This window comes from Panthera tigris, chromosome D4 (assembly GCF_018350195.1).
Source record: "Panthera tigris isolate Pti1 chromosome D4, P.tigris_Pti1_mat1.1, whole genome shotgun sequence".
NCBI classification, from domain to species: Eukaryota; Metazoa; Chordata; class Mammalia; order Carnivora; family Felidae; genus Panthera; species Panthera tigris.
In genome coordinates this window covers 21,876,606-21,889,981 of record NC_056672.1, presented here as the reverse complement: position 1 = coordinate 21,889,981, position 13,376 = coordinate 21,876,606, and positions in this window count along the sequence as shown.

Sequence of the window (13,376 nt, the reverse complement as noted above, 5' to 3'; positions counted from 1 at the left end):
TGATTTTGCCTTATAAATTATGGCTTCTTGGAATAAAGGAAATGTGTGTAAGGATTGGGATTACAACGGTCTCCAGAAGGCACTGAAATTGGACTAAAAACTAAAAAGTCTGGACTTTTTCTTCTACTTTTTCTGTTCCTCCCTGCGTATCTGCTTCTTTCTGATCCTTATGAAGAGTAGTTACTGTTTTTACCTGGTTAATGTTGTAAGTGAAAGAGGTCTATAACAGCTATGAAGCCATGTATCTATCTGAAGAAAGTCTCCCTCTATCAGTTTGTCTTTCTCTCCATCTTCCCCTGGTACCAATTGCAGATTCCAGGAAAAAGGACTCTCCTTTCCCCATCCTGGGTCATAGGCCCCATTCTGGACCAATCACTTAGGGCCAATAGGTAGAGCACAACTTGCCATTGTGGATAGGTGTGGGAAGGTTAAAGGATTTTGTGAACTGGGAAGACTCTTTCAAAGGTGGTCTACCTAAAGACGAAAACAAAAGTGTGCCCGTATTTTAAAGCCAAGGCCAAGGTAGGTCAAGGTTGCTGGCATCATACTATTGTTGTCACTTGGCCACAGCTTGTCCTTTAACCCAAGTTCTGATTTTTAATAGCTCACAACAACTCATGACTGTGTTTATTCAGGAGTAAAAACTAAAAAAATATTCTTTTGCCAGTAAAAAGAGGTAGAATAAAGATAAAGGAAAAGATTAGGCGGCTAAATTCCAAATATTTTTTTCCTTTAATTTGTAGACTTATAAAAAGTCTAGATTTAAAAATTTTTTTGTTTGAATGTTTCTCATTAGATTGGTATAACCAAAATACCTTCATATTGAACAGTACTAATATAACTGTAAAAAGCTTAAACTTTGCATTACATTAGAACTTCTATTTCCTGTTGATTTACTTAAGAAAATCTCCTTAAGAGGGGCTCCTGGGTGACTCAGTCAGTTGTATCTGACTTCAGCTCAGGTCATGATCTCACAGTTTGTGAGTTCGAGCCCTGCGGTTGGGCTCTGTGCTAACAGCTCAGAGCCTGGAGCCTGCATCGGATTTTGTGTCTCCCTCTTTCTCTGTCTCCTCTCTCTCTCTCTCTCAAAAACAAACATTAAAAAAAAAAAGAAAAGAAAAGAAAAGAAAATCTCCGTAAGAATAGTCTCTAAGTGTTCCTATTTAACATCTTTAAGTATTTCTTGCTCCTAAGTCCCTCTCTTCCTTCCTCTCTCCCTTTCCTTCTCTCTCTCACATATACCAGGTTGTTTTTTTTTTAATTTATATGTTTATTTTGAGAGAGACAGAGAGAGAGCAAGCAAGGGAAGGTCAGAGAGAGAGGGAGAGAGTGAGAATCCCAAGCAGGCTCCACACTGTTAGCATAGAGCCTGATGCAGGGCTCAAACTCAAGAACTGTGAGATCATGACCTGAGCCAAAGTCAAGAGTCAACACTTAACTGACTGAGGCACTCCTCACATATACCAGGTTTTAAAGCATGGGACCCCTGACCATGATTTATTTCCCAGAGAAGTATGAATTACTTACATTTTCAAGGACTTTACTGCACGTCTTTGTTTTACAAAAAGGACCATGGCCACCTCTGCAGAGCATTAACTAAAACCCAAAGCAACTGCCACCTTTTTTTACACACCAGTATTTAGTGGATTTTCTTTCTTGTATCTCCCAACCAAGCAGGACTGGTTACATAATTCTGGGGCCCAAGTGCAGAATGAAAGACTAGGACACCTTGTTCAAAAATTATGGAGAATTTCAGATGGTGACGACAAAGCTTTAAGCCAACACTGTGGCCCTTCTGTGCTGCAGATTGTGTGTGATCATATATGATGATTGTATGTCCATGAATGAAGCCAGCCCTACCGCTGAAGCGTCAGATGAGACAGACAATTAACCTAGAGCATTCATCAGTTAGATTTTAAATATATTCTCACAATAAATGAACAGAACAACCAGTTCCTTTTAGATGACAAGTGTAACTTTACAATCAGAACGAAGTTTAAAATTATAACAACTTGCAGAATATAATATTCATACACAATTTATAAGTGAGTAGCAAGCAATTTGTGAGTATAACAAGTCTGTTATATTTACATTCTATATCACTGCAATGGTTCTTGTATTACATAATGTTTGCTTCTAGAGTCATTGTTTTCCTTTAGACTAATTAATGTAAATAAAACCATTATCATGAAATTAAGTTAGAAAGATTGCTCCATTAAAGAGAAACTATTTTGTTAAGGAGAAAGCATTTTATTTCTTGCCATTCTGCCAATACAAAAAGTAAGGGTCTATAATAAATAGTTACCTCGGCATATTTCTAGTCTAGGACAGAAGCAGAAGATTTTTAATTCAGGTCTCAAAACAGACTTAGGAACTGTGATGTCCAGAGATACCTCAACCAAAGCATTTTATCTGTAGCAGCAAATATGCAAATGTAATAACATATTTGAAGTTAGTAATCAGATGCAAACTTTAATAGTACAAGCTAAGAACTAAAGCCTTATCCCGATTGGTAGTTCTTATCTGTAAGATGGGGAGGAAGGGTTGATACAGTGTAACTCTAGGCTTTCAGTGGATGTAAATTACATGTCAAGTAACAGTGCCCCAATCCTCTGATAAGGAGAGTGAGACTCTTAGATAAGAAAGAGAGAAGGCAGATAAGGGGGAGCAAATAAGAGGAGAAAAGAGCACAGGAGACTTAAACCACCAGGCTGAGATTTCCTGTGTAAATACCATGCCATTTAATTTCTGAAAAAGGCAAGACATTGGAATAATGAATCCAGGCAAAAGGCACAAGTGGGTAGCAAGAGATCTGGATTTTAATTCAAGTTTTCTATTAACTATCTGTGTGTGTGTCCTTTTTGTCAGCGTTCTATTTACCTCTGCTTCAGTTTCGTCTTATGTAAAGGGAGGGGTTTAGAGTGGAATAATTTTCAAGACTTTGATATTTCTAAATTTATGTATCTAGTTCTCATAAAAATTAGATAATTTTGTAGCAAAAGTCCCTGGCTTTTTTCTTAGCTCTTTCTCTGGCAAATCCATTGACATCTATTTTATCCAACATTCACCGATTGCCTGTTTGATCCAGATACTTAGGACTAAGTCCTAGAAATGCAGTGGCAATTAAACACAAGTCTTGTGGTACTATGCCTATGTAAGATTAGTGAAACATGCTTCTTCAAAGAGAAGAGATTTAATTTTTTCCCACTTATCTACTGATTATACTCCTGACACAAAGGTACTGATCACTGGTATTATAACTATTATATAAGGCATTTTGCCTGTATGTCTAAAGAAAAAAAAAAAGGATGTGAAATTTCAGATTAAGATCTAGGATCTGGTATTTGCTCCATAGGTCAAAGGATATATCCACATTCTTTCACATTTGAATTTGACTAAGTGAAAGCAGTATGCTATTCAAGAAATAATGATATAGACTTTTGAATGAAACTGAAAAGGGTGATAAATTTGGAGGATAAAAGTGGATTCTATATAACTAGACAGTCAATTAAGCTGGCAAAGTAGGTAACCTAAAAGGGTAGGAAATTGAGTCCTTGAATTTCAGAGCTAGGAGCCTCTTCAAAGTTAATTACTCTGTTTTAGTCTCTTCATTTTATGGATGAGAAAACTGATATCCAGAGAGGTTATGTGTCTCGGGAAGGTCACCCAGCTGGTAAATGTGAGAACCAGGATTTTAAGGATATCTGTCCCTTCTACCGTAGGTACCTTTTAAAATAGCTAACCCAGTATTACAGTGAAATACACATTAATGTAAGCTTGACATATAATGTGCCAGGAAAAGCTATCACAATATGTGTGCAGGGAGTTATGGATAAAAAAGCTACCCTGATGGAAAATTTTGTCTAAAACATCTACAACATGGAAGGAGTAGTTTCTCCTACTCATAACCGAGACTGATTCCTAAAAAAAACATAAAGACCATGTTTGAAGCTAAGAGATGACTTTTAGAGCTCCTGCCCTATGAAGTAATGGGGCAGTGACACCTTGTTAAGATTATCTGATTCCTGATGTTCTTTGAAGGGTCCAGAAATTTATTTTTCTTAAATTTTGTATTGTCTCTTTGAAACTTTGTCTAACAGTTGAAAAAAAATGTCTAGCAATGTTGGAAAAAAGTCTGTAACAATGATGGAAGAATATTGTAAATATATGCTTACCAATCAAACGAGGATATGAAATATTTTAATGCTAGATTGTTCTGTGAAAAGGTCTAGAAAGTAATGTTATATACAATGCTAAAATAGGCTCTGAGAAAAAAAGGAGCATATAAATCTATTGCTATTAGGGACTCAAGATTATGATGCTCTACTCTTTCTTTACTCATTATATTTTTAAATACTGTATTTCTAAACATCTAACAAAATAAAAGGAAAAAATAAGGCAGAATTTGAATTTATACTAATTAATTATTCTTAGATGACCTTCCCTGGAGTGAACCAAAGGACCATTAAAGGTAAAACTGGATTTGACATCCTTGGTCACAGATGATAACTAATTTTTTTTTCCACAGGTGTTAACTTAGAGTAGCTGAAACCCACTTTTTTTTTAACCTTTTTAAAAAAATTTATTTATTTTGAGAGTGAGAAAGAAAACACAAGTGGGGGTGGGGCAGAGAGAGAGAGACAAGAGTGAGAATCCCAAGCAGGCTCCGCACTACCAGCACAGAGCCCAATGTGGGGCTCAAACCCATGAACCCTGAGATCATGACCGGAGCTGAAGTCTGATCCTTAACCGACTGAGCCATCCAGGTGCTCCCACTTTTCTTTCTTAATTTCAGGCAAGGCCATGGAAACCACTTCAAATATTCTTCAGAACTCCGTAGATGTTGCTGATGGTCAAAGCTGTCACCCGGGGAAGCTAATATAAAAAATAGAGGTTCTATTCCTGTTCACCTTCTTTATAAGGGAAGAATTGTTTAGCTATATGAGAGGAAATGCGTATTGCTGTGGCACAGTGGAACCCCAGAGATTGCTTCCAAGGCGAAGAAGCCCTAATTGACAAGCAGAGTTTGTTCTAGAACCGTGATTTTGGGTTTGGGAGTCATATCTTTGACATCATATGCTTTGAGCCTTGTTGCTACACTTGTAGTGCATAAGACATGAGAGCTGAAATATATTTAGGCCATATTCTTCAGTTGAGGAAATTGAAGCCCGGGAATATAGTGTGTCATAATCCAGATCATATAGCTTATTACTAGCTGTATCGAGATTAAAATTCAGCTGTGTGCTCTGGCAGGCTGAATAACGGTCCCCAAGAATATCCATCTCCCAGTTCTCAGATCATGAGGGTATTTTATCTTACCTACATTGAAGATCTGAAGATGGAGAACTTATTTTGGGTTAGCCAGGTAAATCAAATGTAATCACAAACGTCCCTATTAGAGGAAGGCAGGAAGATCAGAATTAGCAGCATTAGATGTGACAGTGGAAGCAAGATAGAGTGATGTATGGAAGGGACCATAAGCCAAGGAATACAGAGGGGTACTAGAAGCTGAAAAAGGCAAGGATATGGAGTGTCCCCAAAAGCCTCCAGAAGGAATGCATTCCCAACACCTTGATTTTAGATTTCTGACCTTTGGAATGTAAGGGAAAACATTTGCATGGTTTTAAACCACTAAGTTTGCTGGAATAAGAAACGAATACAGGGGCTCTTTCCAAAACATCATGCTATTATCATACTCTATTCCATGCTGTATACTGCAATATGTTGTCAAATATCTGACTATCTATCTTCCCAGGTGTTCAGATATCCTTAAATACAGACACAGTAAGTTATTTATCTCCTTATAGCGCATGCCTTTAGAGCTGAATCAGATTCTATAGATGTTGAATAAATGAAGAAATAACCATGATGCTGGCACTGATTAAAACACATCTAAACTTCACTCATATTATGGATTTACCAGCCACTCAACAAGTATTTTATTGAGAGCTTTCTATGTATGAGGCACTGTGATAAGTGCACAGTGTATGAAAATGTGGGCAGCACATCTTTTTGTGGAAATTTTTACTTGCTGAAATGTTGTTATAAGATGATAAGCTCCACCTCAAATCAACCCAAAGGAGTATGTAGATATTTATGATCTGTGCATTAGACTGTGATCCAAGTTCCAGGAGGACCAAATGCAATGCAAGTGGGACAAGTCCTCAAAGGAAGTCCATTTCATGCCTTGGCTGCCCAAATTATATACACCCTTTCCCCTTTAGAGGTACTTTGAAGAATGCTCCCTGCCAAACTTAACACAATGATTCCAAACAAAATTGAAATTTTCTTCCTTCTCAGAAGGAAATAACCCAAATCATGATTTTTTTTTTCCCATTCAGACCTAAATTTGTCTCTGGGAAATGTGCTTATGTTCATGACCCTGAACCTGGACTGTAATGAAAAATTTAGGGGCACCTGGGTGGCTCAGTCAGTTGAGCATCCAACATCAGCTCAGGTCATGATGTCAAGACTATTGAGTTCTAGCCCCGCACCAGGCTCATTGTTGTCTGCAAAAAGTTTCCTTCTGATCCTTTGTCCCCTTCTCTCTGCCCTCCCCCCACCCACCAAAAAAATGAATAAACAAACAAACAAAAAAGTTCAGCGGTACCTGGGTGGTTCAGTTGGTTAGGCGCCTGACTTGGCTCAGGTCATGATCTCACAGTTTGTGGGTTTGAGCTCCATATCGGGCTCTGTGCTGACAGCTCAGAATCTGGAGTCTGCTTCAGATTCAGTCTCTCCCTCTCTCTCTGCCCCTCCTCTGCTTGCACTCTCTGTCTCTCAAAAATAAATATACATTAAAGAAAACAAATAAAAAATCCATAAGGGATGCCTGGGTGGCTCAATCGGTTAAGCATCAGACTCTTGATTTTGGCTCAGGTCGTGATCTCAGGGTTCCTGGGTTTGAGCCCCGCATCTGGCTCTGCGCTGACAGTGCTTGGGATTCTCTCTCTTTTTCTCTCTCTATGCCTCTCCTGCTTGCGCATTCTCTCTCTCTCAAAATAAGTAAATAAAACTTAAAAAAAATTGAAAATATTTCATCATCCCTACATGTGTAAAATACATGGTAAAGTGAAAAGAGGAAACTTCACAGTTAAATTTCTACCATTGTGTAAAGGAAGGTAAAAAAGCACACTATTGGGCAGAGATTAAAAGGACTTCTTGATTTTGTCTTGCCAGGACATCCTAGCAAGTTAGACTGTCGCCAGTTCCTCTGATTGACAAAAGATTGTCATCCTTGAAGGAAGTACAGAGGGGAATCTTTTTCTGGGTCCTCACTGCTCTGCTAACCTATACCTTTTGGCAACTGGTGGCCTAGGGGTCACTGTCCGGTTTTTAAATCACAGGTTCCTGTTTGTTACCCACTTAAAAAGTAAATGAATTTGTTTGCTTGCAGGGGATTGTCTATGAATTTGACTCAGACCTTATGTTAAGATCAATCTCCTAGCATGCTAAAGATGTGCATGACTGGAATCCAATCAAACTTGCTTAAATATTAAGGGAATTTACTGGTTCAAACAATTGGGAAGTCTGGGGCAAAAACTGTATTCCTAAGAACTCAAAAGATGTAATCAAGTTACTTCCTCTATCTCAAAGTTCTTCTTGTCCCATCTAATGTTTTTCTATCAAAGTGTTTTCTCTGTATACAAGAAAAATGGCTGCTAATAGGTCCTAATCTTGTCTTCTCAGGTATTATCATCCTGGAGGAAAGGGATTCTTACTTTTATAAACCTTTGTATAAAAAACTGACAAGGATGTCTTGTGTCCACCCCTGTGAGAAGGGCTGGCAGAGTTCTGTAACCGAAAAGGACTTCAAAAGTAATTGGCATGCTTAGAGAGAGAGAGAGAGAGACAGAGACAGAGACAGAGAGACAGAGAAAGACAGCAAGAGAGAGAAACAGAGAGAGAGAAGAAAGAAGGCAGAGAGAGAAACAGACCATAATGTTTTTTGAATGTTGCCTCTCCTAGAAATATGAAAACATGCAGATACAAAAATTTTATGATTCATGACCATATCTGCATAGACTGAGGATACTGTCAAAGGAATTTTGTTGGAAGTGGTTCATGAAGATGCTCTACGGTAGGCTGCATGTTTGAAATTTTAGTCTCATCAGTTGATTATAATCTTTGCATATGAAATCTGTGCAGAAAGTTGGAGTCCTAGTCCCTCTATTTGGGCCCTGTCACCCCCATCTGTCCTAGGTGTCTCCTCGAACCACATTGGGAAGAGTGGTTAGGCATGGACTCTGAAGCTGAACTAAGTTCAATCCCAGCTCCACCATTTACCAGTTTTATAACCTTGAACAAATTACTTAGCCATCCTTATAACTCTGTAGAATAGGTGTAATACTACCATCTATGTCTCAGTGTTCTTGTGAGGATTGTCTATAATTAATATAAGTAAAACCCTTAGAAGTTCCTAGCTTATGTATATAAGAGTCATATATATAATATAAATAATATTGTAGTTTAGATTTTTTTGGTGTCATTTGTATTCAATAATATTTCAAAGCATACCTAAACTCTAGGAAGAACTATCACAGTGTACTATAGATAAAAATAAATCGGTAAGTGGATATAAAAAGCAAGTTTGAAGACAGGCCCTTAACATTGAGGGTTGTCTAACCAAACCTTTGTTAAAGTGGTAAATAGTGATGCTTCTGAAATCTAACAAGGTGATAAAAATGAAAGTTCCTAGGACACAACTTGGTATGTACTGAATACTTGAGGAACAAAAGATGAACTTGAATATGTTCTGAAAGCAATCTTACTTGGAGTAACTCACAAACACAGAGGATGTTGGCTTACAGACCTTTTAGGCTGGGGTGAGGGGCACTTTTAAAGTGCATTAAGGCATACAGCTAGAAAACTATACTATAAAATTATACTAGCTATCATCCAAATAGACAACATCTACTCCAGAATTTGCTGAATGGATTATGTAATTAGATATTCTTATATTCTTTTTGACTCTACCAAGTACATGCAAAATTAGCCACATGTTGCAGTGGTGATTTTTTAAAATTGCATTCAAAAGTAAGGGATATTTATTAAAAATTTGACCTGATTCCTGCACGCTGAAGTTTTGTAACCTGTTTATAATGCTCTTATGTAACCAAATTAGATAATTTTAATAAAATATTATAGTATCATGTATCACTAATAGGCTATTAGTAAGCTATTTTATTAACAAGTTTTTATTATTTGGAGTAATAAAAACATGATGTATTATTACCTAGTCACAAGAGTGTGTCTTACTATAGTCTTTTAGAAAATGTATATGTGTGCATGTATGTTGTGGTTGGTTTTAGTTTTCAAAAGTGAAGACAAATATTAACAAAAAATTGCTTTTTATTTAAGATGACCTTCTAAAAGTGACACTCAATTTAGTTAAAGGAACATCTTCTGGACTTATTGGGAGTAGTCAATTTGAAATGTTAATTTATTCCTATTTTCTGAACAAAGGTAGGGAAAAAAGGGTTCTTATTTTTGTCAAATGATTTTAATGTAATTTTATGTAACTACCTTAGTGTACTACTTTTTTTTTTTCTTTTTTCTGATTCACATCCTTCCATTTAGGAACTGTTCCTTCTGTATGTATTTGGACTAACACAATTCTATCCTCCTTATAATCTTCCTTTCCCTCCCCTTCCGCCCCCCCCCCCCTCAACTTTTGGCACATTTTCTGAGGAGAGTGGTTGTTCTAGGTGGGGGCATGGGATCCACAAGGGAACAAAATCTTTTTGCAGTGATTCATATAGATTCTGGGGGATAGGATCTCTCAGAGAGATTAAGGTTTTAAAAATAAAACAAGCTTGGAACTTCCAGAAGCCATCTTTGTCCCAAGGGTACAGTTGTCACCCGAGAGAGAAGTCAACATGAAGGAAAGCAGAGTAGTGGTATGTTGGTAGGTAGGTAGGTAGGTAGGAGGGGGTGAGGGAGTGAGAAAGAGAAGGGAAGAAGAGGGAGACAGAAACTAATTTGTGGCATATATTGATCCTCAAATAGATAACCTCAGATGACTGAGTATAACAAACATAACAGATAACCAGAATATCCTGTCATATCAGCTAATTTTCTTCAATTTGACTGGAATTCTCTTACCTGGAGCAGAAAGAATCTTTTTTTTTTTTTTTTTTTTTTTTGAGAGAGAGAGAGAGAGAGAGAGAGAGAGTACAAGTGGGAGAGGGGCAGAGGGAGAGGGAGAATCTATCTTAAACAGGCTCCACAGTCAGCAGGGAATTCGCAGCAGGGCTGGATCTCTTAACCATGAGATCATGACCCGAGCCAAAATCAAGAGTCAAAATCAAGACACTTAATCCACTGAGCCACCCAGGTGTCCCTAGAACAGAAAGAATTTTAATATACTCTTTGAAAGCTAAAGATTAACTAAATCATGTCTCTGAGTCACATCTCTCTTCCACAGATTGTAGGCCTGACATTCAATTTCTCAGTTAGATTTGATGCTACACCAAACTGTCTCTGTAACTGTTCCTACAGCTCTAAAAGTCTTCCTCTTCTGAGATAGAAACCAAGTGGTTCTCATTCTAATTCTACTCGCACATAGTCACTGATTTAGTGAGCAGGGTCAGGGTCAGGAGCAGCCTGCATTTCTTCATACGAGACTTTATTGTTCCATTTATCCCCATGAAACATAAGATATTCAAAATAATCTAATTTGACTTGATGCAGTAACCACAGATCTTGCATTAGGTCAAGTAGTATGATTTATTTATAGACACACATTTGTATAGGTGTGCTTGGAGAGAAGGTATAGTTTATGGTTATTGATTGCTTTCACATTCCAAATACAACCAGAAATTATCAGCTAACACATTTGTCAAGGGCAGTGCCTCTCAAACTTCAATGCATACACAGATCATCTTTCAGTCATTATGTTGTAAATTCTGATTTACTTGATCTGGGATCTGGAATAGAGCCTAACAATCTACATTTCTAACAAGTTCCCCAAAGATGGCAATGCTGCTGACCATTGGTTCACATTTTGAATAGTAAGGTTCAAGGACATTTCATCCAACCAAGGTATCTGTGCCAGAGAGAAAGTGTCCAGTCAGGCTCTGTATAGCAGCAAATCTGAGAGTAATGGATCTGATGGCATCTATAGGTTGAAATATTCATAAATATTAATTAATGCTAACTATCAGCAATAGTAATATAAGTAGTTATTGGTAAGTAGATCCTGAGTCCTCTGGAAGAGGAAAAACAATTCATTGTGAAGAATAAATTTGGGGGTGCCTGGGTGGCTCAGTCAGTTAAGCATCTGACTCTTGGTTTCAGCTCAGGTCATGATCTCATGGTTCCTGAGATCAAACCCCATGTTGGGTTTTGTCCTGACAGCATGGAGCCTGCTTGGGATTCTCTCCCTCTCTCTCTGCCCACCCTGCTGGCATATGCTTGCTCTCTCTCTCTCTCTCTCTCAAAATCAATAAATAAACATTTGAAAAAGGAATAAATTTTGTGTTGCTTTTCTGACAGAAACTATAAAACTAACCAATGATTTTGGTGAGAAAGTAAGTAAGACAATTAAACTTATATCCATTAATATCAGGAGAAGGTAGGGATGTCAGGCTGAGTTACCTTTGAATATTATCATTATGATTCTGGGACAAATTATTTTAGAAAGGAGCTCATAGTACTATCCAAATGTCTGCCCTGTCGTGGACACTTGAAAATGCTGATCAGCTTCTATATTTAAATAATGAGGATGTCTGCATTAGTGGAAAACAACACAGCCATTTTTACTAATTAGGACTATTTAATATTAAGACATACACTTTCAATATTTTTTGATATTGAAAATTTTTGATAAAGAGCAACTGTTTCATAATGGAAGTCCCAAGAAATGGAAATCTCATCCTTTGTTGTCTAATCAATTTACATTCAGCTTTTTTTTTTTTTTTTTTTTTTTCACAAAGACCTCTTGTATAACTTTTTTGGGCAGAAATGTGTTTCATTGCTTTTTGCATAGAATGAATATATATATATATATATATATATATATATATATATATATGTTTTTTACATTTACATCAAAATGAAGTAAAGCAAATTCAATAAATGTTTGTTGAATTAAATTAGAACACACATACATATTCTATCTGTATGTGCACACCTATTGGCTGAATATTCCATTTTGGTTATTAATGTTTATCTTAGTCAACTCTCTACATTGGCTGCATTAATTACTAAATGCAAAAATGCCATATCTTTTGCAAATAAAGGCTTAATAATCAGATTTTAAGAGTATAACAAAAGTCACATGATCCTGATAAATAAAATATTGAGATGAAGGTGTGTTCCATTTTTGGCCTGAGAAGTAGCAAGTATATATATAAATAATGTCTTAGAATTCCCCAGCCTTGGGGCACCTGGGTGGCTCAGTCGGTTGAGCTCCCGACTTCGGCTCAGGTCATGATCTCACGGTCTGTGGGTTCGAGCCCCGCATTGGGCTCTGTGCTCACAGCTCAGAGCCTGGAGCCTGCTTCAGAGTCTGTGTCTCCCTCTCTCTCTCTGACCCTCCCCTGTTCATGCTCTGTCTCTCTCTGTCTCAAAAATAAATAAACATTAAAAAAATATAAATTAAAAAAAAAAAGAATTCCCCAGCCTTTATCTGACTTGAAGGGTCACTTATTGTCTATTTTTAAAGATGTATTTATTTTTAATATTTATTTTCCTCAAATACATGTTATGTTACTAAAGATTATCTTTAATACACTAAAGATTGGAATGAATCAAAAATGTATAATATGGGAAAGACTTCTCCATATTCTAAAATTTTAGTGATAGACATTTGCTAACAATTCGGTGATGTACTTCATCAATATATTATTTCTGTAATTTATTAAGGAGTAATTTAAATATTATTTTAATTTATCTTGAGAGAGTTTAATTTAACTTGGAGAGTTCCTAAGATAAGATAAGGAGATGGAAAAAAGAAAAAAAAAAGACTGTACAGCTAGGGACTGTAGGGCTTGAGGACTGACCCAACAGCGAGCTCTCTGAGTTGCCTTTTTCCTTTTTTAAGTTTATTTATTTTGAGAGAGAGAGAGAGAGAGAGAGAGGAGAGGAGGGGTAGAGAGAGAGGAGAGGAGGGGGAGACAGAGAGGGAGAGAGAGAATCCCAAGCAGGCTCCATGGTCAGCATAGAGCCTGATGTGGGGCTCGATCCCAGGACCATGATATCATTACCTGAGCTGAAATCAAGAGTTGGACGCTCAACTGGCTGAGCCACCCGGGTGCCCCTTTAAAAAACTTTATATATTGCAGCCTGGCTGCTTAGAGGAGCTTGCAGTCAGGAAACATCAACAGGCACAAATAGAAAGTTCCATGAAAAGCCTGCCTTCTCTAGCCAAAAAA